This window comes from Vespa crabro, chromosome 10, assembly GCF_910589235.1.
Source record: "Vespa crabro chromosome 10, iyVesCrab1.2, whole genome shotgun sequence".
In the NCBI taxonomy this organism is placed as follows: domain Eukaryota; kingdom Metazoa; phylum Arthropoda; class Insecta; order Hymenoptera; family Vespidae; genus Vespa; species Vespa crabro.
In genome coordinates, this window is record NC_060964.1 from 7,809,165 (window position 1) to 7,837,106 (window position 27,942).

Consider the following 27,942-nt stretch of genomic DNA (forward strand, 5'->3'; position numbering starts at 1 on the left):
AAAATCGTTTATCATATGTTAAGATAAATTTAATTTAATTAATATATATATATATATATATATATATATATATATATATATATATATATTAATTTGTTAAAAGGACAAGTAGAATATTATGTTTAATTATGATCTTTTCGATGTATGAAACGCGCTATGTCGAAAAATTTCGTAATTTCTTTTTTTTTTTCTTTATATATTATTAGAGTATATTTTTTTTCCCCCTTTCCTTTTCTTTTTTCCTTTTCCTTCCTTGAAAGATATTTTCCATCTCGTCGAAAATAAAAGGCTAATACGGTATGTTCGTGCTTTGGATTCGTGGGGTTCCTACCATACTGTTTTATTCCGTATTCATATTTCCTCGTTTATTTTTTGGCCGTGTAGATACTACTAGCATCGTCGACACTCAGGGAATCTTGTTATATCTTATTTATCAGCGTACGTTTCGAGCATACGTAATATCTGCATCTCTCGTAGCTATACTTTAGCGAATGAGTGGTACACGGTACGTACGTACGTATGTATGTACATACATACGTTGTTACTAAAGCAAAACAGACGTGACATTTGCTTTATAATTCTTTTTTTTTTCCTCTTTTTACTTTGTCTTTTTTTTTTTTTTTTTTTTATACTCGTCGGACACGTATGTGTACATATTGTCACACAACGTTTACGAGATATGGAACGTATCTATTAAACTTGATATATATCCGTATGTGAATATATATATATATATATATCTTTGCAATAGCATTTTCAGGTTGTATTAGAAATCCCTCGAAATATCGATCAAATGATTCTTTAACGTTGACATCAAAAACGAATTGTCCAATCGTGAATGAAATTCTATGCGATTATGGTATCATGTAAATGTAATACGTATTCCTACAAACTCTTCGATATAATATCGAACGTAATACTTTAATGTCGCTGTTAACGTGAATTTGTATTGAAAGTTACACGGATATTTCCCTCGGATAATTTTTCATCCTGAATTTATATTATCATTGTGTAAGTTTTACAAGTATATATACAAATTCCCCTTTTTTCTTTTTCTTTTTTATGTCCGAAATATAAATCACTTTCATAGAGTTCCCTTTATAAAATACATAATTTTCTTAAAGAGGAGGAACGAAGTAGAGGAGGTAAAAAAGAAAAAGAAAAGAATTAATTAATGTACTTTAATTATCGTTCCTCTTATGCACCTGTGCTCGATATTATTAAAGACTATAACGTAAATACATACCTTACTTTAGCTTTAATAATGTCCCAGAAGCACTAGTCGACCATTTGTCCCGTTAAGAATATTTTCATGATGCGAGATACTAACTAACTCTTAACCGAAATGACAAATAAATTTTCTATATAACTCTCTCTCACCCTCTCACCCTCTCTCTCTCTCACTCTCTGTTTTTCTCTAGCCCAGTTTCTATAGGCCAACGTTATAGCGTTCCATAATTAATATCAATCGGCGAAGAGGACTATACTTAGTTGGAACTATGCGACGAGTTACATCGTCTATTTATCATTTAATAAACCAACACGCTTAAACTGCCTTCAATGTTGAATCGCTTCCTTAGACGAAAGTGTAATGTGTTTTACAACATTTTTTTCTATTTATTTATATGTACTTACATATACATATATTCGTATATGTATTTGTACATACGTATAATATATATATATATATATTTTTTTTTCTTGTTTTTAATAATATAATATATTTTTAAAAATATATATATATATGTGTACTTTTTTTTTCATTTTCTTTTTTTTTCTTTCCTTTAAAAAAGAAGATGGATCTTGTAAGATGTATTTGAGAAGATTGCAATGAATGAACATATAATCCTATGAAGTCTCTTCTATTCTCGCAACATCGTGCTAAGAACAACGTAATCTATTAAATATATTTGAAATTTGTATGAAACGCGCAAGAGATAACCGTACGTGGAAAGAAACGAGAGAGAAATATAACGTGATGTACGTTCTCTTGAAGAAATAAAATAATTGAAACCTATTTGTTCAACTTTGTAAAAACAATTTAATTCACTTTCGTGCTCTTTCTTTCCTCGTTTTATGTACATAAGTCGGAACGATAGCGAATCATAATCGTTTTCGTGATCGTCGTGACGATTTGCGCGAACTATCTTTCTCTCCTTTTATCTCTCTCTCTCTCTCTCTCTCTCTCTCTCTCTCTCTCTCTCTCTCTTTCTCTTTCTCTCTCTATTTTATTTTTCATGTTCACGTCAAATTGGCACGACGAAGCGAAATTATGAAAGAAATACACGTTGCCCGAAAGGAGATACAACGTTTGTATATATATATATAAATAAAAGTATATTTATGTATGTATGTATGTGTGTGTGTATGTCTCGTGTACATATATACCTATATATATATATATATATATATATATATATATATATATATATATATTTATACACGATATACATATATACAACATAATTAATTATCATCACGTAGAGAGATCTCAGATGAGAATATGTGTGTGCCTTTTAAATGAGAAAATACGTAATAGATAATACGTATATAAATTTAAGTGAGAAAATAAATAAACATATATGCGTGTGTGTATGTATGCATCATTACGAGTGACCAACGTATGCAAGTAAGTATGTATGTATGTATGTATGTATGTACGTACGTACGAGCGTGTTTGTTGCATCTTTGGACATGTATGCGTGTACGTGCGTATGTGTATATGTATGTATGAATGCATTTACTAGACGCGTAACACAATTTTGCTTTTACTCTCGCATCGAGTTGTCTGGTCGGTGAATATGGCGAGGATAACCGGTGCGTTTCTTTCTCTGTCTCTATTTGTTCTCTATTCTATTTCTTTCTTTCTTTCTTTCTTTCTTTCTTCTTCTTCTACTTCTTCTCCTTTTTTTTTTCATTCTCTTTTTTGTGTCTGTATTTTTCCCCCCTCCCCCAACATCTCTCCTTTCCCTTGCTTTTCTCTCTTTTTAACGTTTTTGCCCTTACCATCCCCTTTTCCTTTTTTTCTTTAGTACCAGCGGTAATTGCCTGGCTTCGTGTCGTTCAAACTGCGAAAGAAGTTTTAAACCGAATAGAGCTTGTTCCTCATATTTTGCTTCGCTGTTCTTTGCTCTTTTTCTTATTCTTCTTCATTATTATCATGATCATAATCATCATCATCATCATCATCATCATCATTATTATTATCATCTTTTTCTTCGTCTATTTTATATCTTTCTCTTGTTCCTTCTCTTACATATCTTTTCCCTTTTGTTATGAATTTTATTTAATAGTCAGTATATTGTTAATTGCAATTAATTATTTCGAGATTTGTTAAAGAACATTGACGCTAATACCTAATCTTTCGTTCTCGATCGATCGGCAAAATGTTATATAAGATAAAATAAATAATCTGATAAAATGTTTTGGAGTACGAGATGATCTTGCTGAGGAATTTGTTCTTCTTTTTTTTTTTTTTTCTTTTATATCTGATATAATGATACAATGGCGAGAAAGTACGAATCATTTATTAGGACGAAAAGAAAACGTATTTATAATATATCGAACATATATGATATATTTAAATATCGAATAGGAACGACACGTTCGATTTTCGCCGACATTAATTTTTATTTTATCTCTTGTATGTATAATGTTGCCGACTCTTTTTTTTTTTTTCTTACCTTTTTTCTAGACAATAATCAATCACCGTACTGTTTTTATCCTTTAGTACGGATCTGTCTTTTCTCAAGACAGAGACAAAAAAAGAGACAAAAAGAAAAAAAAAAAATGAGAAAATAAAACGAACCAATTCTTAGATTACCATGGAAGAATACTCGTAAATTTTGAAGGAACATCGATTCGTCTCGAAAAAAATTCATATATCCTAGCTCTCGTCTTGGTATCATCGTTCCAAAGACGATTTTATTTACGATACACGAATCGACGTTCGTAAAGAAGAAAAAGCAATTTTCCTTAAGCGAATCACTTTAAAACCGTCTACTCTCTCTTTCTCTCTCTCTCTCTCTCTCTCTCACTCCGGCTCTCCTTCTCTCTTTCTATCGTTGAACAAAGTAGATCACGAAAAAGCAAAGTAACGTTGATAAGCGTGGAAACAAGAAGGAACGCCTTACTTGAAAATAGCTTTTCCTTCGACGGAATTTCTCTATCCGTCCTCCTTCTACTTCTCTACCTTCTCTTCTTCTTTTTCTTTTTTTTCTTCTTCTTCTTCTTTGTCTTCCTTTTTTTTTTTCTTTCTTCCTTCTTTTCCTTTCGAAAGGCAAAAGACGTTTTACGAGCGAGCTACGTCTCTTCCCTTTCTGAGAGATTCTTATTATTCAAACTTCTCCAAAGTTTCGTCGACGCAATTCAGGGAGGAGAAACAGGAGGAGGATAAGGAGGAGACGAAGGAAGAAGAAGATGAAGGAGGTAGAGGAGAAAGGGGGAGGATATGGAGAGTAGGAGAAAGGTTCTGTAAAGACCGAACAAAATTATTTGCATCGGGAAAGAATTTGGCTGTTTGTGCGAAAATCCTTTCTACTAGTCAGGGATTTTCGACTGTACTGCAAGAGAATCGAAAAGAGAGGAGAAGAAAAAAAAAAAGCTCAGGGGAGCAATGAAAGAAAAGAAAAGAGGGAAAGGTCCGAGAGAGATATACGAGTCTAACGAAGAAAGAAAGAAAGAAAGAAGTAGAGAGAGAAAGAGAGGGAGAGAGAGAGAAGAAGATGAAAGTAGAAAAGAGGTCGAAACGTATTTCAACGTCGTCTCAAGAATACGTCGACTTTCGTCACCTTTTCTTTCTTTTATTTCTTTTCTTTCTTTTATATAATAGGTTACATACGTCGACCGAGCCAAATAATTCACTTTAACGTACGATTGATGTTCCAATAAAATTCCATAAAGAGAGAGAAAGAGTAAAGGACGATTATGTAGAAAATCTAAGCTCTGCAACGATGAGACAGCGTGAAGAAATATGTCATTAAATCGGAGATGTCAAGACATTACGATGATTTTATTTTTATAGAGCAACGAATAATAACTACGTCAGGTATAATATCGTCCGAAAGTAAACGCTACTTATGTATTATGTATATATACATATATACGTCTTGTATAATTACAATTTCAAACACCATTTATATAGGTAAGAAACTTTTTAAGCCCTTACAAAAGGCAAGATGTTTAACAAGAGACAACCAAGGAATATCCATGTACGAATATGTTGCCTAATACAGGAGGCTTATAAAGTTTCTTATTGTTAGACATTATTTGCAAGCATAATTGTTGCCAAAGTAAGAACCGTCTTCTCATATCATCTCCATTCGCTCGATGACGTAAGATAAACTTTCAAAGATTTTTACTAATTCGTCACTTTTCATTAATTAGTTTCGTAAACGGTTTTTTATATTCCTCGCGTTTTACATTATCATGTATTTTCCGCGAGTAAAGACGTTTGACGATGTTATTATAATTAAAAAAAAAAAAAAAAAAAATAAAACAAGGAAAGGAAACAAAAGAATGAATTAAATAAAAGTTTAATAAAAAGAGAGTAAAGTGTATAAAAGGTTATTGTTCTCCGCGCTGTCTCTCGAATATGCAATGCGATATAAAAAACGCGAAACGTTGGCCGCATTTTTCCTTTGCCAGTTATATTTCAATAGATTCGGTCGACGTTTAAGAACCCTCAAGGCTCCTTTTCTTTCATTCATTTTCACGAATTTACACCTCTACCAGCATCGTCACCACCCATCATCATCAACACCACCGACTCTGCACATTTCTAACCCTTTACTTCCGTCAATATGACTCTCCTCTTGACGCTATTAACACTTCCGATAGCGGCATTTAAACCACCACACCGAATTCTCTTTCAATACTGAATATATCCTTTAAATCTATCTATCTATCTATTTCATTACATCGGATCATTGATATCGTACAGAATCCAATTTATTTCAATTCACGAATAATTAGAAAAGTATCGTATCAATTGTGTGTCAAGAAAAAACAAAAAAAAAAAAAAAGAAAGAAAAGAGAAAACAAAAAAAGAAAAAAGAACAGTCCACTAATAAATCTTCCGTTTGATGTTACGTTCCAAAGTGATAAAAGAAAAAAAAAAAAAAAAAAAGAAACCCCCATCCCCAGGACATTCTCAATAGATTGTCCTAGGACACTTGTCTCGTTCAAAGTACCCTATCCACCTTGCAAGTTGGAAACTAAACGTAGTCTTTAAATCCCCTGACTGTCAAGAACCTGGATCAACCCTTTAAGGTATCTAGGATCAACGAATGTACGGATGAACGAACACGTGTCGTTCCTTTCAAGGATGTTCAGATACACGACGCGTTGAGAACGGCCTGTCGAGCTCGATCGTTTTCTTTCTCGCCAATTCTTTTTCGCGCCTTCGTAAAAATTGAAACGGCTGCTGGAAATGTAAGCGGATCGAGAAAGAAGATTTACCTCGCTTTATTTAACGAGTTAAATGACGAGTATAACGAAAAAAAGAAAAGTAAAAAAAAAAAAGAAAAAAAAGGAAAAAAAAAGAAGAAAGTAGAAATTTTATCCTCGACGAGAACGAAAGACGATAAGAAAAATCTAGAATGATAATTCATTTCGATCTGTGTTCTTTGTTATAACTCGTAAATCGAAATAAACCTTGGGTTTTAATAATATCCTTATCATTTTTTATGTCTCTCTCTCTCTTTCTCTCTCTTTCTCTCTCTCTCTCTCTCTCTCTCTCTCTCTCTCTCTCTCTCTCTGATTATCTCTTTTATAAAAAAAAAAATACTCTTGTGTCTTTCCGTTTCCAAGATCTTTTAATATTTAATACCAACAACGAAAAGATAAAAGTACTTTATCTAGAAATATTTTTTTTTCTTTTTCTATTATTTGATTTTTTTGTTTATTTCCATTTCTTTTTTTTTATTTTTTCTTTTTTCCCCTCAGTTAATTTCTCACATCGTGATAGAACGAATCCAGACCTTTTTAATCCAAACTTCATTGATTTGCTACTGCTTTTAAGTTCTTACCATTCTTATTAATTTTTCTCTCTATCTTTCTCTTATCTCTAAATCCATTTCTATTAACGCGCGCACATACACGTAATTATAAAAATTCTAATCTCAATATAGTATATATGTATATTATACACATTGGGATATAAATACTTAGATATGTGTATGTGTGTGGGTGTGTGTGCGCGCGCGCTCGCGTGTTGAGTTAACTCGGCTGTCGCTTCGCTACTGCTTCTTCGTCTTTTACGAATTTGCGTATATTATATATATATATATATATATATATATATATATATATATATACATTTATATCTTTATATATTTTATATATATATATATATATATATATATATATATATACATATATATTAAATCTTTTTGCACAACACGACTGACAAATATACGCTACTCTTTCCTACGTTCGCTTCATTTTTACATATATATATATATATACATATTTATACTATATATTGTATATTTCTGACATATTTTTATACACGAATACATAACACCAATACATGCACATACACGCGCACACTGATGACTACGTAAAAATTTTAATAAACGCGATAGAGAGATACGAGGTTAATTAGTGATAGAAATGAATGAACTTTCATCTCATAGCTAACTTTATAACGGATAAAAGGTACATTATATTATTACGTTAGCTCGTTCTTTTATTTCTCGAAATTTCCTCGAATTCATATTTTTCAAAGGAAAACCATTCACGTTAACCATTACGTTATACATATATTCTTTCCTTCCAACGAAAGATAAACGGCTCTCCCAAGCGGCACCGAAATCGGCCGAGTATATTTCTTTTTCCTCGTCCGGTTTTGAAAAATGTATCGCTTTCAAGCGTTTTTGTTCCCATTTGACGAATGTATCCAATTATCTCGACGCATCTCGATCGATTCATACGAAGGAAAAAGGAAAATTACGATTTCAATAAAGAATTTTTATGATTTACGATTTATTATTAACGACGTATCCACGCCTTCGTAATATATATTTCTAATTAATTATCGCATTCTATGGCAAACTATCCGATTAATTTTTTAACTTTTAGATTGGATCTATGGTTTTCTTATATGATTGACACACAAAAAAAAAAAAAAAAAGGAAAAAGAAAAAAGGAAAGGAAGAACTTTGTCATTTATATTTTCTCAAATATTTACTTCCTTCTTTTGTTCTCTCTCTCACTCTCCCTCCCCCCTTCCTCTCTCTCTCTCTCTCTCTCTCTCTCTCTCTCTCTCTCTCTCTCTCTCGAAGACGCGAATACACCCGCGTTCGGTGGAAAGGTCCGTTCGTAACGCGGCATTGTCGTTACAACGATAAATCTAGCGTTGGAAAAGGCAACGGTTGTGCATCACCGCCTCCGTAACGTCGAGTTAAAAACCATCCTCATTATTCGCGGGAAAACAATGCGGGCAACAGGAATGACGGTGGCGCTAGGCGAATGCACCGAGCGTTTCTCTCCTGAGCGTGAATCATGCCCGACAGTGACATTTTTTAGCGGCATTCGGGGGAAAAAAAAAAAAAAAGAAGAAAAAGAAACAAGGAAAAAATAAAAAAAAACTTTTTGGATCCATTGATTTCACGTAAAGCGAGAGGTAAAACCAACGTGAAACTGAAACGAATTTTCTTACGCACACATACATAAATTTGTATATGTGTGTGTGCATATATATATATATATATATATATATATTTACGATAGTATTTCTTCTAGAAACTCGTGTAAACGATGCCTGTCTTGTTGTCAAAATTAATTCATTCATCAAATATTTTTAGTTTAAACAATTCGTCAAAAAAAAAAAAAAAAAAAAAAAAAAAAAAGGAAAAAGAAAAAAAACAAGATACAAAAGAGAAAAAGAAAAATAAAAGTTTCTTCAAAGCCGATGAGATTTCAATAAATAATATCCTATGATGAAAAATACACATATAAGGAAAGAAGACAATATACATATATAGGGAAAATCTAGACGGTCTAATATCGATGTGGTTTATACAATATTCATCGTTATATCGTGAAACCGCAGGCAAATAAAGGATTAATCGATCGGCGTTCTTCGTTCGAATTTCGTAACGTGTAGGTATATCAAAAAGTCACGTTTCACGGATAATAACGTCGATCTCGTGGCAGAGATAGAACTTATTTCAGTGTGTGTGTGTCTGTGTGTGTGTATGCATAACTGTATATTTATATACATATATATATATATATATATATATGTTCATAAATATATATATATTTATATAGATACAGACACACACACACACACACACACACATATATATATATATCTCTACATGGTATTATATCGTATCACCGCAAAAGTCACGCTTTACCGTAACATGCTTCAATCTCTTCGAGCGGTTATTTAAATAATTAAAGGATCGTTATCGAGCGAGCACATTCGTGCCTAAAGTTATTTATTTATTAACGCCTTCGTATCGTTCGACCAAAAGTTTGATTCTGAACTTGCAATAGGATTTTCTTAACACGAGAGTATGTATAATATGGGAAATGAGGACTATATTATTTCACATATTAGTTTGGGAAAAACAACCTCTTTTCGTTAACTTTTAGTTCCTTTATGTTTCCCTTATGCTCTACTCTCTCTTTCTTTCTTTCTCTCTCTCTCTCTCTCTTTCTCTCTCTCGTACACGATTTTCGTTTTTACTGGTTCGTTTCAAACTTTCCAACGAGACACAGATTACGTACCGTGTTCGAAGATATCACAGAAAGAGAGAATAGAAAGAGAGAGAGAGAGAGAGAGAGAGAGAGAGAGAAAGGGTAGCATAATTTCACGTTTGTATCGCTATGAAAATTGCCGTAACAACACACGTTCTTGGGTCACACAATCAACCCTTCTCATTGTTCTTCTCAACTGCATTTGAAAATCTCGCTTTTGTCTGTCCTCTCTCCCTCTCTCTCTCTCTCTCTCTTCTTTCTCTCATAAATGAATATACACCACGAATTATTCACACGAAGATTTCTGTATTTGTGAAAACGCAAACCCCTCGATGAGTGTCCCTTTGATACAATCGTTATCGATTCATTCATATCCTATAATATGTTATATTAATCGATTTTATTCATTTATTTACTTTTTCTTTTTTTTTTTCTTTTTTTTTTCAACGAAAGAAAAAATACAAATTTCGCGAAAAAATTTCGTATCGTTGCGTGTCGATTGTCACTCAAAATAATTAACATCTATACGAACAACTATTATCCATTTATTCTCGATCCTGATTAAATTTGAATGCTCGATTTTGTGTTTCGATAGATCGACCATTCCTCGATTTTATTTGTATTGGTTTTTTTTTTTTTTCTTTTTCATTAAACTTACGTAAGCATCAAACACACATAGGACGTAAACATGTCGGATATTCACGGTATCTCCTAAGTCGTGTATACATAGTTACACATGTTAACGTTTAAATACGACTACCGATTTTCTTTCGCACACATTAAGCCGATTTAACAGTCGGAAGCTCCTCCATAATTACTGCTTTCGAGTTTACACGACAAGTACGACTACCACACAACTTCCTCCCGAACTATTCCTCTTTTGTAATTCGTTGACTTTCTACTTACGACCGATGTTGGTCTACCCGAATGACCGCACAAATCGCATTCTAGAAACTATAGATTATCCTGAGAAATTATTTCCTTTCGCACTTAACGAGAGAAATTTATTTTGATTATTTTTTCCTTTCATCCTCCTTTTTTTCTGTTTCTCGTTTTTATTTTTGTTTTGTTTACTCATTCATTCGTTTTCTCTAAAATGTATACTCATTTTCCTCTTTTTTTTTCTATTTTCTCTCTCTCTCTCTCTCTCTTTCTCTCTCTCTCTCTCTCTCTCTCGTTCTCTTTCTCTGTTCTTCTTAAACTCTCCAATTACCTAATGTTTTTACGACTTCAACCTTCACATATTTAATCTAAAGATTTGTTCGGGCGCGAAGGAGTATTACTCTCATGTATTTTTAACGAACTCTAATATAAACAGACGCCTGTACATACATTTTCTAGGAGTACTTCGCATTAAACCAAATACCATGGGGGGGAAAAAAAAAAGAAAAAAAATAAGAGGAGAAAAGAAATGATGAAAGGGACGTATCGATTAAAATCTGACTGCTTTTATTTCGTGACATTTCGATCGCCATATTACGTACGATCGTCATATTCAAGTTCAATAATTAAGAAAATTCGTTTCTCCCATCGAAAATTCCTTTTGTTGCCCGGCATTTTCTTATCGTTTCGATCGATAAGTGGGGTCGGGGGGGGGGGGGGGAGGATGGGACAAGAGAAAGAAAGGAGGATTACAAAAAGAAATATAAACGGGGTAGGGAGAGGGGTTTGTAAAGTGGTAGCTCGAAAGAGAACACGGATTTTCGCTCACGAATCAAAAAAAAAAAAGCGAAGCTATGTGTTCAAGCGAGTGAGAGAGAAAGAAAGAGAGATAGAGAGAGAGAGAGAGAGAGGGAGAGAGAGAGAGAGAGAGAGAGAAGAAAGAAGATCCTTCGAGCGACGGGCTTTTAACTCGATCGTAACCGTTACGAAAAATTATAGCCTTCGCGAAAGGCCTCCGGTTCGCTTTTGCTTTATAGGGAAAGCCAGATAATACCCCTTTAAAAGGGAGAGAATTAAATTCTATAAAACGCCCTCTCTAACATTTTCTTCATTCTTTTCTCTCTCTTTTTTTTTCTATTATATCTATATTTATATATATATATATATATATATTTTTTTTTTATTACTATTATTTCCTTCAAATAATCCGAATAATCTGAGCTATTGTCCGTCGTCGAATATCTTCGTACTTTTATGAAATATCTCGAAAAATTGTAACGCGTGCGAAATAGAATGTATATAAATAACTAAATATATATATATATATATATATATATATATATATATAAAAGGAAAAGAAAAAAGAGGATACTAAAAAAGAAGAAAAATAAGAAGGAAAAATATAAAAAGAAAGATAAGAGAAAAAAGCAAGATACTAGTGTTGTCCACTCGACGACTCGGCGTAGTTCGTTTTCGTGGATTATCGCTATCGTAAAACGACGAAAACGTCGTCGTCGTCGTCGTCGTCGTCGACGACTACGACTACGACTACGACTACGACTACGACGGCTACGACGACGAGATACATTCACTAATACCTATGTGTATTACACATCGATACAAATCTCGATTCGAAAATCACGTAACTATATGGAAAGAGAAATACCCAACGTAGGACGCATAGTAAAAAAGAAACGATTTAAGCCGTGATTTATTCGACGTTGAAGCATTTCACCGATTCGAGAAAGAAAACACACACATATACACATGTAAACACCAAAATACGTATTTAAAATAGAGTAGGTATATACATGCATAAATATATACATACATTATATATACATATATATAAATAGTTTTACTCTATCTTTCTCTTTTTATTTCTCGTAAAAATAATTCTGTGATCGTATAGATTTGACGAGCGTTTAATCTTCCTCGATTTGTTTTTTCGCTCCACTTGCATGAGCATAATCATTTTGATCGTTGCTATCTCTCGTTAGATATTACTAATTGCTGTTTAATTATTACCTATGAAAATACGGAGAAATTATTTTTTAATTGTTTCTTTTTTCTTTTAGTATCTTTTTCTTCTTCCTTTTTTTTTTTTTTATTCTTTTTCTTGTTTATCATCGTATAAATATAAACTAATATATGATCGTTATGGTGATCGTAAATAAATCGATATCGATAAACCGATCGATTGATCTATCTCGACAAAGCTTCTACTTCTTTTATTTCTCGTTTACATTTTGTTCGTTTGCATTTGCAGAATTTTAATAAGATTTGTCTTAAATTATCTATCTATTTATCTATCTATCTATCTATCTATCTATCTATCAATCTATCTATTTATATCTGCTCATATACATTACGTTATTTATTTTATATTAATTTCATCTTGCAAGCTGCTGGTTCGTTGGATTTTTCTGAAATTGCCTGCGTACTCGGAAGTTGCCTGTAACACTATGCTTCTCATATATCTAACTTGTATGTATGTATATATATATATATATATATATATATATATATATATTATATTATTATATATATATATACATATACATACAAACACACATCTCTCTATATATCTTTACATTAAGTATATAATGTCTGTTGATTGATGTTGATATGTTTCATATACGAGTGGTATACATATGTGTATGTATACAAATATTAATATAGTGATCGATTGATAATGATGAGAAAAGATAAGAAGAAAAAAAAAAGAAATAAAATGAAAGAAAAGAAGGAAAAAGTAAAAAAAAAAAAAAAAAAAGGAAATAGATAGACGCAATAAAAAAAATAAGCTTTCTACTGCACTTTCGAAAATATTTGAGATCGCGTAAACGTTCGTTGCGTATATAACTCGTCGTTTTGAAATAACTTTCGTTTTACGATACGATTAAATTTTGCAATTACGTCTGGCGTGATCGGTTATTAAAACATCCATCTAATTACATATTTTAAATATTCCATCGATTTTGATCTCTCGTCTATCGTAAAATTATTTATTTAACATTTGAACATTTCCGATTCATCGTAACAAAAGACACGTTCGTTCGATCTAATTTAAATAATCACGCAATAAAAAAAGAAGAGGGAGACTAGAATCTTTCTATCTCTTTCTCTCTCTCTCTCTCTCTCTCTCTCTCTCTCTTTCCCTCTCGATAAAAATTAATTTTTTTTCTCTTCCTCGACATAAAAAATTCTGGATCACTGAGAAACAAAAAAAGAGAACACAAACGTGTGATGGAAATAATTCAACGTCGTCGCATTATCGTTATCGACAAATAATATCGTAGAAAAAAAAAAAAGAAAAAGAAAAGCAAAAAAAAAAAAAATAAACTAATTATCCCAAGTTCCAATCCTTGTATCAGGGTCTATCCTTTCTACCCTTTCGTAATTACACGGTTACATTAACTTGCGCCTTTGCGGAAAAATACAACGTATTCGTCTAGGGTTATCGCCGTCGGCAACGTTCGGCGCAATGTGTCGACGGACGGGCAAAATTACTGGGTGCAAGGTAAATGAAATTGGCTTAAGCTTAACCCGCCTCTCCTATCTTCAACTCCTCCTTTCTCTTTCTCTCTCTCTCTCTCTCTCTGTCTGTCTCTCTCTCTCTCTCTCTCTTTCTCCGTCTCTATCTCTATCTACATCCCTCTTTATCCAATTCTCTTGCTCTTTCTTGTCTCTATTCTCTTCTATCCATCCTTTTACCGTCCACGTTATATTAACCCAACATCCGTCTCTTTCTTCTTTACGTATACCTTCTCTCTTCTTACAAAAGAACAATATAATATATATATATATATATATATATATATATATATATATATGTGTGTGTATATACTTGTAGTTATACAAAGTGTAACGCTGGTTGAAGAGAACATTAGAATTGTAATAAAACGACAAAGGATTAGCGAAATGTGATTTTCTACAAAATCAAAGAATCGATTTTTTTCGAATATACAAGAGAAAAAAAGAGATAAAGATAGAGAAAGAGAAAGAGAGAGAGGGGGGAAGAGAGAGAGAGAGGGAGAACACGTGGATGATGAAAAAAAAAAAAAGAAGAAAAAGAAAATCAATTAATTTCAAGTTCGGTGAAGTTTTAGGAATAAATGGGAAGAATCGTACGTATAAGAGATCCGAACCAATCGTAAATCTTCGAATCACGTGGAGTCGAGTATAAGAGGGACGATATTTCGCTTTTGTCGTTTCGTATAAAAGGAACGTTCATTTTCGGTCGACCGAAGCGAAATATTGCGTGTCCCGATGTCGTAAGTTCGTTTTCTTTTGCAGAGAAAATACTCTGAAGATTCGCCGCCTTGCATGATAGTCGAATGTAAGTTTCTCTCTCTCTCTCTCTCTCTCTCTCTCTCTCTCTCTCTCTCTCTCTCTTACTCTCTCTCGGGCATGCGCGCGCTTGTGAGAGGTCATACAATAAGAAGAGGATTTGTGAAAAGAACGGTGGTAAATTTAATTTTCGACGTAACAGGAGGATTCGCGACCATATTTATCGGTCGGTGAAAATGAAGAAGAAAAAGAAGAAGAAGATACGAGAAGAGAAGAAAAGAGAAAAGTAAAGAATAGAAAAGAAAAGAGAGGATAGAGTATAGGAAGACAGGGAAAACGGGAAAAAGGGAAAGGGGTAAGAAAGTACGTATCTACAATTGGAAAGATTCGAGTCTAACGTCGAAGCAAAAGTCGTGAGCGCAGTTCCAACGATAAACTTTTAATTAAGGACATCGGTAAATCGAGAAGACGAAGAAATTAAGGGAGAGTATCTTGCGAGTTCGAGAAAGGAAAGAGAGAAAGGAAGGAAGAAGAGAGAGACAAAAAAAGAGAGAAGAAAGGGAAAGGGAAGAGTAAAAAAAAAAAAAAAGGAAATAAGAAAGAAAAAAAAGAAGGAAGAAGAAAAAAAAATAGAAAAAGGAATGAAGCAAAAAGGCGGAACGTGCAACTAGAGAGGAGTGAAAAGAAGACCGGGGTATAATTAAAAAGGAGCCCGATCAAATATTTGCCTTTCGTCGCCCACGGTAAAATTTCATATTACGTTGGTCACACGACTCATTCTCTCTCTTTCTCCCTCTCTCTCTCTCTCTCTTTCTCTCTCTCTATCGAAGGAAGAAGAAGAACTTTTCAAAAGGCTCGTAGAGAGCTGCTTCGAAAAAGATGCTACGCGGCAAAAGGATAGAGAGCCAATCTCGACTCAAACGAAGTTAAAAGAGAAAAAGAGAGAAAAGAGAGAGAGAGAGAGATCGGACGCGTCAAGAAAGGAAGCACGATCTCTTTGATCCGCGAGAAAACGCGGGTGGGCGTATTGCAATCGTCGCGCAACGCGAATACATCGAGAGTTCGTCCTTTTATCCCGCCTTTCTAATATCCAATCTAAAAGCAATCGGTTCTTTAGCTCTGAGGCCTCCTATTTTTTATTCCTTGTTTCTTCTTCCTCTTCTTCTTTTTCTTTTGTTTTTCTTTTCTTTTCTTTTTTCTTTTTTCTTTTCTTTGTTTTTTTAATCGCGTAATAAATAAACGAAAAGGATCGATCATCATCGTAACTTTCCTTTCGAATAATGTGTTGAGCTTCGGCTAATCATCGAGATCACATTTTTTCATTTCTTTTTCTTTTTCTTTTTTTCTCTTTTTTTTTTTTTTTTAACTAACGATATATTGTACTTTTTGTTTTGTCTTTTCCTTTTTGTTTTTTTTTTTTTTTTTTCTTTTTTCATCGAACGATACAAACAGCATGCATATTTAATGACGTTTAACCAATATATAACACACGTTTGTGCGTGTTAGAAGAAAGAAAAGAAATCGTTAAAATGTTAAAAGAGGATATTACATGAATGCGCGAACATCGTCATCGTCGTCGTTGTCGGCGTAGTCGCCGACGTTCAATAATTTTAAAAAGTTCACGAAGAATAGGCAAACGAGAATGGTCGAGTAAAAGAAGAAGAGCGACAAAGTTCTAGCGCGTCGAGTATAACTCCCTCTCACGTATCTTTTTCAACGAACGAGCGTGAAATTCCAGCATCGTCGAGCAAAAGTTCCTTCGTCTTATTCTTCTTCTTTTTTTTTCCCCTTCCCCTTTGCTCTCTTCTTTCTCTTCTTTTTCTTCCCCTTCTTCTTCTTCCTCTTCCTTTGCTTTTACTCAGTCAAACGACCATCGTATCTCTTTGTAGCTTCCAACCTCGTCGACCTTCCTTCTTCGAGTTATGTGCATGGTGAACTAAAACGAAAGACAGAGAGAGAGAGAGAGAGAAAGAGAGAGAGAGAGGGAGAGAGAGAGAGAGAGAGCAGTTTTGTTCTCTCGAGTAAGAATGATTTTTCTCGTCCTATTGTCCTCTATCGTTCCAGAAAATCAAGAACGTTCCAATGGCCACAACCAAATCTGGTGAAGTCATAAAATCTATCAGAAAGTACATCCATAAAATTCTCTAAGCTTTCGAAAAACAGAGAGAAATGTGAATAAAATGAGTCCTATAATAAGAAAAAGTGTATAACGTAAGATGGTAAGAAAACGAACAGAAAACGAGGTGGATACTGAATATATGGATTCCATCGAGCCCATGTTTTCAATGTAACACACTCGAGTTGCACAAGCACGACCATAAAGAGAATCATCCTACTGATCGAAATCGAGAGAAAAGGAAGGAGCTTAACGAAGAGTGAAAAACCTGTTGGAAAAAATGAGAGAGACAGAGAGAGAGAGAGAGAGAGAGAGAGAGAGAGAGAGAGAGAGAGGTTAGACATCGAAGGCAACAAGGTCATTTGCGAAGGGATGAATGATTATATGTGTACTTGGAAACGTTATCGAAGGGCTGCATAAAGAGAAAAATGTTTTTGATACGCATATGCTTGGATCGGAATAACCACTCTCTTTCTCTCTCTCTTCTTTTTATCTTTATCGAAGGATCCTTTTCTCTTTTATATCCGACTATCTATTCGTATATATATATATATATATTTACATAAAGATGAATATATACGTACAGGGGTTTGCATCTAAAATGCAGAAGAACTACGATCATCGTCTTACTGAGAGAGAGAGAGAGAGAGAGAGAGAGAGAGAGAGAGAGAGAGAGAGAGAGAGAGAGAGAGAGAAAGAGAGCTCACCTTCCTTCGTATTTGTTCGATTAGAAATTCAAATATTATCATGTTCTCTCGAAATCATGAAAATAACAATAGTACTCGTGTGCATTTCATCATTTTCCGTTAGGATACCTATTAAAAAAAAAAAAAAAAAAAAAAAAAAAAAAAAAAAAAAAAAATAAAGGAAATACAAATATGATGAAAAAAATAACAAAGTGAAAAAAAAGAAAAGAAAACTTCAACGTGAACAATGCAGTAATATTTTTAATTCCTAGAAAATATAATGCGTTTTTAAATATATATATATATATATATATATATATATATATTTATACACATACAATTTTTTTTCTTTTTTTCTACGAACGTAATCAATTAAATATGAGGAGACAGATCGGTCTCTTTGTCGCGCCGTCAATTCATCATTGTCGTATTTAATAACGTCGTTGATAAAGATATCGAAAGAGTCGTGTGTGCGTGTATATGATGTTACAGGTGTGACCATCCTCTTATCACAGACGGTGTTTTCCCTGCTGGTGGCCCATGTGTTGACGCGAACCTCCGAGGCGGTGCCACTTATAGGTACCGACCACATCTTTTCCTATACCAACCCACACTTTAAATAGTTCTCATCGCGGGGAGTTTTCGTCGAAAATATTTCTTTTTTAATTTCACACTTAATCTCACAATTTTTTTTTTACATACACACGCATATACTCACACATATAAATATATTCACTTGATCGTGACATATTAGACGCGATAAGCTATATTGTTCGTCCGATTTTATTCGATATCGAAGCTTCGTTTTCATTATTCATAGAAAAAACAAAAAAAAGAAAAAAAAAAAAAAAGAAAAACAAAACAAAAAAGGAAAGGTAAAACAAAAACAAGAAAGAAAAGAAAAAACACACTGGTACTACAACTCGAGTGGTAAAAAATTTTTACCACGGAAACGTCGTTATGCAAATTAACCCCGGGCGCCAAGCTAAAACGACATTTTTATTAGAAGCACACGGACTATGAAGAAAGAAGCAGTTTTTCGCCTCGTTTCGTGAACGAAGCTTTTAACGTTAAAGAGAAAGCTCCCCACGTGTTAGACCTTTGACTATTTCTCTCTCATTCTTTCATTCTGTATCTCTCTCTCTCTCTCTCTCTCTCTCTCTCTCTCTCTCTGTATCTCTCTCTCTCTCTCTCTCTCTGTCTCTGTCTCTCTCTCGTAGAATTACCTCATAGCGATCTTTCATCCTTCTCTCTATCCTTCCCCTACTTGCTTTTTTGTGCAACAATGACTGTTCCAATTGTTGCACTTAATGCACTGAAAGAAACAAAAAGAGTTTAGTTTTCTTTCGAAAGTACAAAGAAAAAAAAAGGAAAAAAAAAAAAAATAAGAAAATAAAGACAAGGAAAAAAAGAAAAAGAAAAGAACAAAGAGAAAAATCGAATAATTATTCCGATCCTTTAAGGATCATCAATGTATGTATATCAAATTTTTCGATTATACAAAAAGACATTTCAAAATCATTCGCATTATTCAAAGCGATTAATCTTATTTTCTATTTTGCATCGAGATAAACGATCTCGCCGAACACGAGCGTGTATGTATGTTCGTGTGTATGCGTATACGTGTGTCTGTGTGCGTGCGTATGTTTATCAATGTATCTACGTACTTACGTTATCAATTAATTTATGTTTCTCCGTAATTTCAATCGCAACGTACACGTTACAGTTAACGTATCCGAGAGATCGAAAATTATCATCAATTTTGCACTCGATAAATTGTCGAGAAATTTTATTAATTGGCTTGTAAACTCTCTCTCTTTTTTCTCTCTCTCTCTTTTTCTTTCACTTTATCTATCTCTATCTTTCCTTTTTTCACTCTCTCTCTCTCTCTCTCTTTCTCTCTCTCTCTCTCTGTCTCTCTCTCTCTCTCTCTTCCATTATCGAATAAAAAATATGCGCATATGTATATTACAGCGATACGAAATTGTAAAATATATTTGATGCAGTTTAATTGATATCATAAAAGTATCTTCGTTGAGAGAGCTTACACGGTTGGTTCGTATTAATTAAAACGAACGTTCAAACATTTTCTCGTGCGATCTCGTCTCGTGTTCGGACGGGAATCGATTGATATTTTACGAAGAAGATGGCATCAAAGACATTACTATTTCTCTTCTTTATTATCGAACCAATAAGAATTTTCCATCTGACTTAGCGTCAGTCAATTTTTATCTAACATTTCATTTTCTTTCGATTCGTATCTATCATTATATTATCTTACAAAAAGCGTTCGTGCCGTTTTCGTCGAATTAAAGGACGAATGAAAGGAAAGGAAATGAGGTAAAAAAAAAAGGAAAAAAAAAAAAAAAGAAAAGAAAAAAGAAAAACATTAAAAACAATTAAAAAAGAAAAGAGAAGAAAAAAATATGAGTGAACAAAACGATATACTTTTTGTCTGTTTTGTATACGAGTGCTTGTGTAATAGTTACGCTTGTGTGCGTATATGTAGATGAATGGACGTGTACGTGCATTTCAGGCAATGTCCTGTCCTATAAGTATGTTACTATATATATACATATATAGTAACATATAAATAAATGTATATTACATGTATATATACATATAGATACATATATATATATATATATATATATATATATATATATATACACGTTGTTTAACACGCACACGTATTCTAACGAATGATATCAATGCTTGCGTATGTTGTTCTCTCTGTCAAATAAGGTAAGGATCGAGTCCTCCTAATAATAAATGTTACTTAAATGATCAATAATTTAATTGAAAAGAATTCATGCTTATGAATCATCCGATTTACGGGAAAAAAGGATTAATTTAGCTTTTTATGATTTTCTTGTTTTTTTTCTTTCCTCTTTTAATTTTTTTTTGTTTTTCTTTTTTGTTCAAATCAAATAAAAATTTTACTCAATGTATTTTTAATGATCATAATATACACGTTGATCGATAGATAAACGTATAACAGATATTTGTTCCACTGAAGATACAGCGTTAATTCGAGAAAGATGAAAGATATTCTTCTAAACGGAAACGAGAACATGGGAGGAGGGAGTGTGATCTCTCTCTCTTTCTCTCTCTCTCTCTCTCTCTCTCTGTGTGTATGTGTGTGTGTATAACTCGAAGATGAACGTGTCTATCTCTTTGGTCCAGGTCACGTAATGTTTGCTCTGATATCGATACTATTAGAGCAATGTAAGCGTAATAAGTAAACAGTGTGATAATTGGACAGTAATAATAAAAGAAAAACAATTATCGAAGGATTAAAATTTTTTTTCTTTTCTCTCTCTCTCTCTCTCTCTCTCTCGATTCTTTTTCTTTATAACGACATGTGATCCTCGAACGACACATTTATTTTATTCTCCAAATCGATAAAGTAATATTCAGTGATTTTATATTATCATCTACGGACGATAGGTGTATTCATTCTTCTTTCTAAGCGGATAACGAGACTTTTGTAAGGAGAATAATCGCGATAATAATAACTTTCAAAAGTCACCGTCATTGTCGTCTTTGTCGTCGTCGACGTCCTTGTGCGTCCTTGAAATTTGTTTCATTTTCCGAATGAAAATTTTAGAAACTAGCTCGAAGAAAACGGTACTCAAATGTAATAACACGAATTGCCAGAAAATTTGTTGGAATTTTCTGAATTGTCGAAAGTTTTCGATTTATATGTGTGTCCGTGTATATATATATATATATATATATATATATATATATATATATATACACATAGATGCATATACGTATATACATGGATATGAAAGAAATACACTGATAGTATATTTCGTACATTCATATTTCTAAGCTCGGTTTTCGTGCTTTAAGGAGAGCGCGAGTCATAACGCGAGTCGAGTTATAAATTGCATGACTGCTAGATAATGGCTCGTAAAGCGTGAAACGAGGGAAGTTACTTTCACGCGGATTGTGTCTCCGGCATGGCGGCGACTTTACGTTTCTCCTTTTGTTTTCTCATTTTTCAGACGTTCCCCTCCCCCTCCTTACTATTTCAGCTTACTCGTTTCCTTTGAGTTAGAAAAGGAAATGAAATAAATTCGTCGTTCATAAAAATCGTTTAACTTCCTTAACGTAACGGGTCTCGTCGCTTGAGAATTATGATACCACGGGCAATCATAACCTTCTTATGAATATATTATAAATGAAATTATTATTATACTCTCCTGAGTCCTCTAAAGTGCATAGAAATCGATCCATTAATCGGCAACTAGTAAACTTTGATTTGACTTCGCGTACATGTCGTACATGATTATTCATATTACATTTCCATATAATTACGTTATAATTCGTATTGGTCCCATTTTGATAATTCGAATGATCCCAAAACGGAATGGATAATAAAGTATCATCGATGATTAAATATGTATATCTTTCTTATATTATTAGCAAAGATTAAAGAGATATGATTCTTTCATTTTTCAAAAAAAATGATTCCGCGTGAAAATACGCTTATAAGAAATAAAAAGAACGACAGATAAAAGAGAGAGAGAGAGAGAGAGAGAGAGAGAGAGAGAGGGAGAAATGAAAACCGAGGAAAGACTTTTTCGTGGAAATTTAAAGGCTCATGTAAATTCAAAGGTACGACGAAGTATAAACCGCTTTGCTGAATATTCGCACGTGAGGACCCACCTCCTCCTTCTCTTCTATTTCCTCCTACTCCCACTCTTCTTCCTTTACGATGCCGCCCTTAAATTTATTCGCCTGTAGAATTTTAAACTTTGCCAGTTAACCGAGCATAGTAAATATCGATGAGAAATTCCTACGTATCGCGTAAGATTTCAGAGAAATATTCTACGAGTGTGAGAGGGTGGGAGAATAGCCGGAATGCGGACCAATAGAAGAGTAGATATTTTTTGACGAGAAAATAATTTTACAAATCGAAGGCGACTCTCGAGGAAAATGATTTGTCTTCTTTTTTTCTATTCTCTTTTTCTATTCTCTCTCTTTTTTCTTTTTTTCTTTTCTTTTTTTTGCTTTTTTTTTTTTTTTTTGTAAAGTTTTGCAATATCATCAATTAAACTTGTATACCCTGAAACAATTTCACGAACGAAAATTCCCATTTGGGAACGAGAAACGACTTTTTATCAATTCACGGTATACCTACCTTGTAATTCGCGACAGTAGAAGAACTAAAAGGGATAGGACAGAAAGGGTAAAAACCAAGCGTACATTGGAGAGAGAAAAAAAGGAGAGCTTATTCGGCGCCACATTGCGAGTCAACAACGAGAAAGACCAATTGCCTTTTGTCGCTTGATCGCGAATTCCCTGAAGCTTTTATTTTTTATCGTATCATCAGTGAACCGTATCAGAGAACTTTCTACGCCGGTCGGTTCACTCGACAAACTTGTTTCACGACCATTTCTTTTATTTACCCCGTTCACGTTTATTTATTTCACGTTTGATAAGCGTCGTTAACTTATGCATTATTATCCCTATCGGAATATATCCTAAAACTTATTCGTAAACCCTCCTATATATATATATTTCCTATACCTACTTGATTTCAAGGATACGAACGTCGAAATTATTATTAAAAAGCACTATTTAAGATCAATGTGATAAAAAGTGTAACGTAACGTGAGAGATAGAGACGTCAACGAGATGTATATCTTAAGGACATTAACGAAAGGAAATACGAGGCGAATTGTGGATTAAAAGAATTAAAAAAAAGAAAAGGAGAAGAAAGGGGTGAAGTAAAAAATGAATTCGTTCCACCGACGAAGGAGAGTGGGTGAGAGAGAGAGAGAGAGAGAGAGAGAGAGAGAGGGAGATGGATTTATCAAAGGCTAAAAAAGAATAATACCGTGAATTATGACTTATGGAAATACATTGTGTAAAATTTAATGAATTATTAAAACGCGTTAGGAATTTTCATAATGTCGTTTTAATATACGACAGACAAGTTGTCAGATAGGGATGATTCTTCTTTATTGTTTTTTTATTTGTCTCCTTTTTTTTCTTTTTTTGGTTCTTCTTTTTTTTTTTTTTTTTTTTTGTTAAACACGATAAAAAATGAGGGGAGAAAAATCCAAGGTAGGATATTAATTACAAAGCGCTACGTCTGTTCGGCCGAAAAAAAAAGAAAAGGGAAAAAGAAAATTACTGTAAGTTCCTCCAAGCGATTTTTAATCCGCATCGAACTTCATCTTAGCTTGATGTTCTTCAGAGAGAATATCATTATTACCGAGGCCAAGCATTGTTTGTAGCTTATTCTACGATCGTCGAGCTTAATGAAGCTTTCTGAAATGATTCCTCTTTGCTCGGTCTTAAAACTAAAGTAATTAACGGGAAGTCCCGAACTCTGTTATTTCTTATTACAAAGCAACGTAATCAAAGCTAAGTTAATCACCGTTCTCGGATGAAAGCTTAAATGTCTCGTAATCTCGCGTTGAAAATGAAAAGTCATTTATTTTCTTTTGTGACTTAAAAATTTTCTCTCTCTCTCTCTCTCTCTCTCTCTCTCTCTCTTTCTCCCCCCTCTCTTTCTCTCTTTTCTGCTTTAACGCACCGAAAAACGAATTAATATTAAATATTTTGAGGACGATCGATTCTTACGCCATATATATATATACATATATATGTACATGCATATAGTACAGAGACAACAAACGTAGCCGCATGCAGTGACAGAGAAGGAGCATTAACGAGATCGCACAATGCATCGCTTTGAAGTTAGTCTTTACCACCCCCATCGTGGCTACTAAGCGGCAGTATGTGAGAATGTATGCGAATGCCGGCGTCATGCTCGGCTCACGATTCACAATGCTTTCTCTGCCCTCTGACTGAATCGGAACAAAGAGAAAGCGGAATCTGGATTTCGATTAACGTACCCGTAGTGAGAAAGTATTTACATGGGGTGTCTCTCCTGTGTAAGTAAAAGCGTACGCTGCATTGAATCAAGGAAACGATCTACCTCTCTCTCTCTCTCTCTCTCTCTCTCTCTCTTTCTTTCTATCTGCCTATCTGTCTATCTCTCTTTCCTGCATAGACCAACCATCTCTCTTTTTCTCTCTCTTTCTGTCTCTTACTCTCTATCTATCTGTGCTTTGAAGAATCTCTCTCTCTCTCTCTCTCTCTATCACTAGACCATCACTTGTATTAGTCTATCCAAGGACCACCACTCCAATGAGCGTTATCGGGAACGACCAAGGTGAATCCTTCGAATATCGAAGAAAGTGAAAGGACATTAGGATGCTTTCAGGCTCATTGAAGCAGGTCCTTTCGAATTGGCGACCGATGCCACGTCGATAATAAAATTAAAGGACTCGAGATCCCGACACGCCATTGGTTATTGGTTCCTCTTCTGCTAACTTTTGCCTTCTGTCGCTCTGCAGTCGTAAGAAGGAAAGAAAATAAAAAAAAGAGAAAAAAAAAAGAAAGAAAAGGGAAAGAAGAATATGAATCTCTTATCTCGCGAAGTATGCTCGTACTAAGTGTCACTCTTAGCTCCATCGTTTGATCGTTATTTGTCATTAAGTCGAGGTCATGTAAAAAAAATAAAAAAATAAAAAAAAGAAGAGTAAAACGAACGCATCCAATGGAGATTGTAAGTGCGAGCCAAGTAACATTACATTAATATCATTTTTCGCATGAGATAATTATTCTCATGAGAGTGTCATTCATTATATATACGTAAATGTCTCAACGTTATTTGAAATACGAACGCGCCTTCTCAACTTAAAATCTAATTTAATTATTGCTTCACAACATCAAACTCCACGAATGCGATCGTTTCTACGAGGAGAAGAGAAAAATCAGATAAAAAAAATTCGAAATTATATATACAAAGGAAGATGGCGTACATCCGCCGTTGGAATCTGACATCGCTATATCGCTCTATCGTTCATTTCACAACCTAATCTATCTTGTAGTATTATATCTATCTCTATCGCTCTTCAGTTTTCACGGCAATCATCTCAAATATTTCGTCTAACGATATTTCGAAAGCATCGCACCAATACAGACGAACGCATTAATCTCAAGAGATCGGCGCATTGCACGATTGTGCGGACACTCTTCTGCTCTCTCTCTCTCTCTCTTACTATTGCTTTCTTCTATCTATTTATCTATCTCTATATCTTTTCGCTCTCTCGATCGATGTGTCGTAAATCACTATCCGCCTCTTTTTTTTTTTCTTTAAAGCCTAATTATCGAAAGATCGATATCCTTCTTCTTCTTCTACTTCTTCACTTATCGTTGATTCGACGAAGTAAAAAGTTGGTTGGCGCATCGTACACACGTGCTACGTAGAACAATTATTTCTCTCTCTCTATCTCTCTCTTTCTCTCTCTCTCTCTCTCTCTCGCTCTCATTCTGTTTCTGCCTCTCTTTCTGTTTCTATCTCTCTTTTTTGCTCTCTCATTCTAACGTCCTATCTATCTGTCACTCTATCTATCTATCTATCTATCCATCTATCCATCTATCTGTCTATCTATCTATCTATCTATCTATCTATTTCGACTGCTACGCTGATTGAAAGTTACCGTCGTAACAGGATACGTAGTTACTCTGTCGTGCATGTGGAAGCACCACAAATTCTTCTGATACAAAATATACACAGATGCATAACGAAGCGTCCAATCGCTTTCTCTACCACCGCTGATATTCCAATTCTATCGTCCACCATTTCCTATAACTGCCAACACAAGTCACATACAATTCCTTCTTATTCCCTCTTTATTTATCTTTCTTTTCCTTCCTTCGTCCTCATCCATCTCTCTCTCTCTCTCTCTCTCTCTATCTCTCTCTCTCTCTCTCTCTCTCTCTCTCTCTTCTGGCTCTTCTTTCTCTCTTTTCCTAACACTCTCCAAACCGATTATTCTAAACTAGTCTAACTCTCATGGCTTCTTATCTCCTTTTAAAGTGGCACCGCTGAACGTGCTGATTGTAGACGTTTATTAGAAACTACTTTAATCCAACTGATAAAAGGAAAAACTTTTTTTTGGATTAATTCGATCGAACCCAATATTAATTAAAATACTCGATTTAAAATTACTTCTTCTTCTCGTGGAAACTCTAATTCGCGAGAATTAACGAGAAATAAACTCTTTCATTTAACTTTCGCGAGACAAATCACAGGACTGGCGGGAGAAACGACGTCGATCTAATCGCGGGTTAGAGGCATTCGAATCAATTTGCCGATTTTGATGGAAACGGCAGAACCACGTAACGCGGATCGATGCCGTCGCGTCATACGAACGAGACTATGCCAACGAACGTTTCAATTATACACGCGGCCGCGTGACTCCATTCGCAGAGTTTCACGCATTATGCCCTCGAAATTGTCATGCCATGCCATAATGTTCTCATTTTTTGACGGTAGAACGACGTTCAATGGAATTAATGTATTAGAATGTTACGTCTGACTTATTATTACACGACGAAATTATTACAGAATTGGACGAAGAATATCGAGTAATAATAATTTTATATACGCCTATAAAGTTTTTATCATTATCATGTATTATTATCAAATAAAATAGATATCTACTTATCTATCTATCTATCTATCTATCTATTTATCTTCATATTTGCGTGAGAACGTGTGTAAAAAAAGAATCAAATCCGAAGTAACATGTAAAACGGGAATGGTTTCATGTAACGTTTCAACATTCGACGCGAAATATTCCCAAATGGGAGAAACGAACGAGCATTCTCCTCTCCTTCGTGTGCAATAAACTGCGCCTGAAATGTAACCTGTGATAACGTTCTTGTGTTCCCTAAATCGTAAATTCGAAAGGTTCTTTTTTTTTTTTTTTCTTTTTTTTCCTCCTTTTTCTTTATCTTGTTTTTTTCTCTTTCTTCTTCTTCTTCTTCTTCTTCCCTTAAGATAAAAGGGACGAGCTCGTTCTCAGTCCTTTTGCACATATAATAATCGCAAGAAATACAGTAATAAGTATATAATACTTTCTCTCGTATTTTCGTGAAGAAACTTCGAAAAGCAGATAATAAGTATCTAGAAACGAAAGCCGAGTTTATCTTCGTCCTCCATCGTTTGCCTATCTAATGCATTTTCACATCTTAGTCCGAACTTTATATTCGTTATTCCGTACATTTTAAAGTTCTTTACGAGAGGAGATTGGAGCTACACGAAAAGTTTCATCTTAGTGTTTCTTTCTTTTTCTTTTTTTCTTTTTTTTTTTATTTTATTTCTCTCTCTCTCTCCCTTTATTTTTCTTTTTCTCTTTATCCCTCTATATTTTT

At 34.0% G+C, this 27,942-nt stretch overlaps 1 protein-coding gene and 1 long non-coding RNA gene across 9 annotated transcripts in view; both read left to right on the forward strand.

The window, feature by feature from the left end:
• The window catches only part of LOC124427568 (neuronal acetylcholine receptor subunit alpha-7-like), a 252,146-nt gene that overhangs the window by 205,041 nt on the left and 19,163 nt on the right, over positions 1-27,942 (forward strand). The gene's annotated exons all lie outside the window — the stretch shown is intronic.
• Positions 104-27,889, forward strand: LOC124427569. The gene is made up of 2 exons (XR_006942988.1): positions 104-17,337; positions 22,221-27,889. It is a non-coding gene; the product is annotated as an uncharacterized LOC124427569 (long non-coding RNA).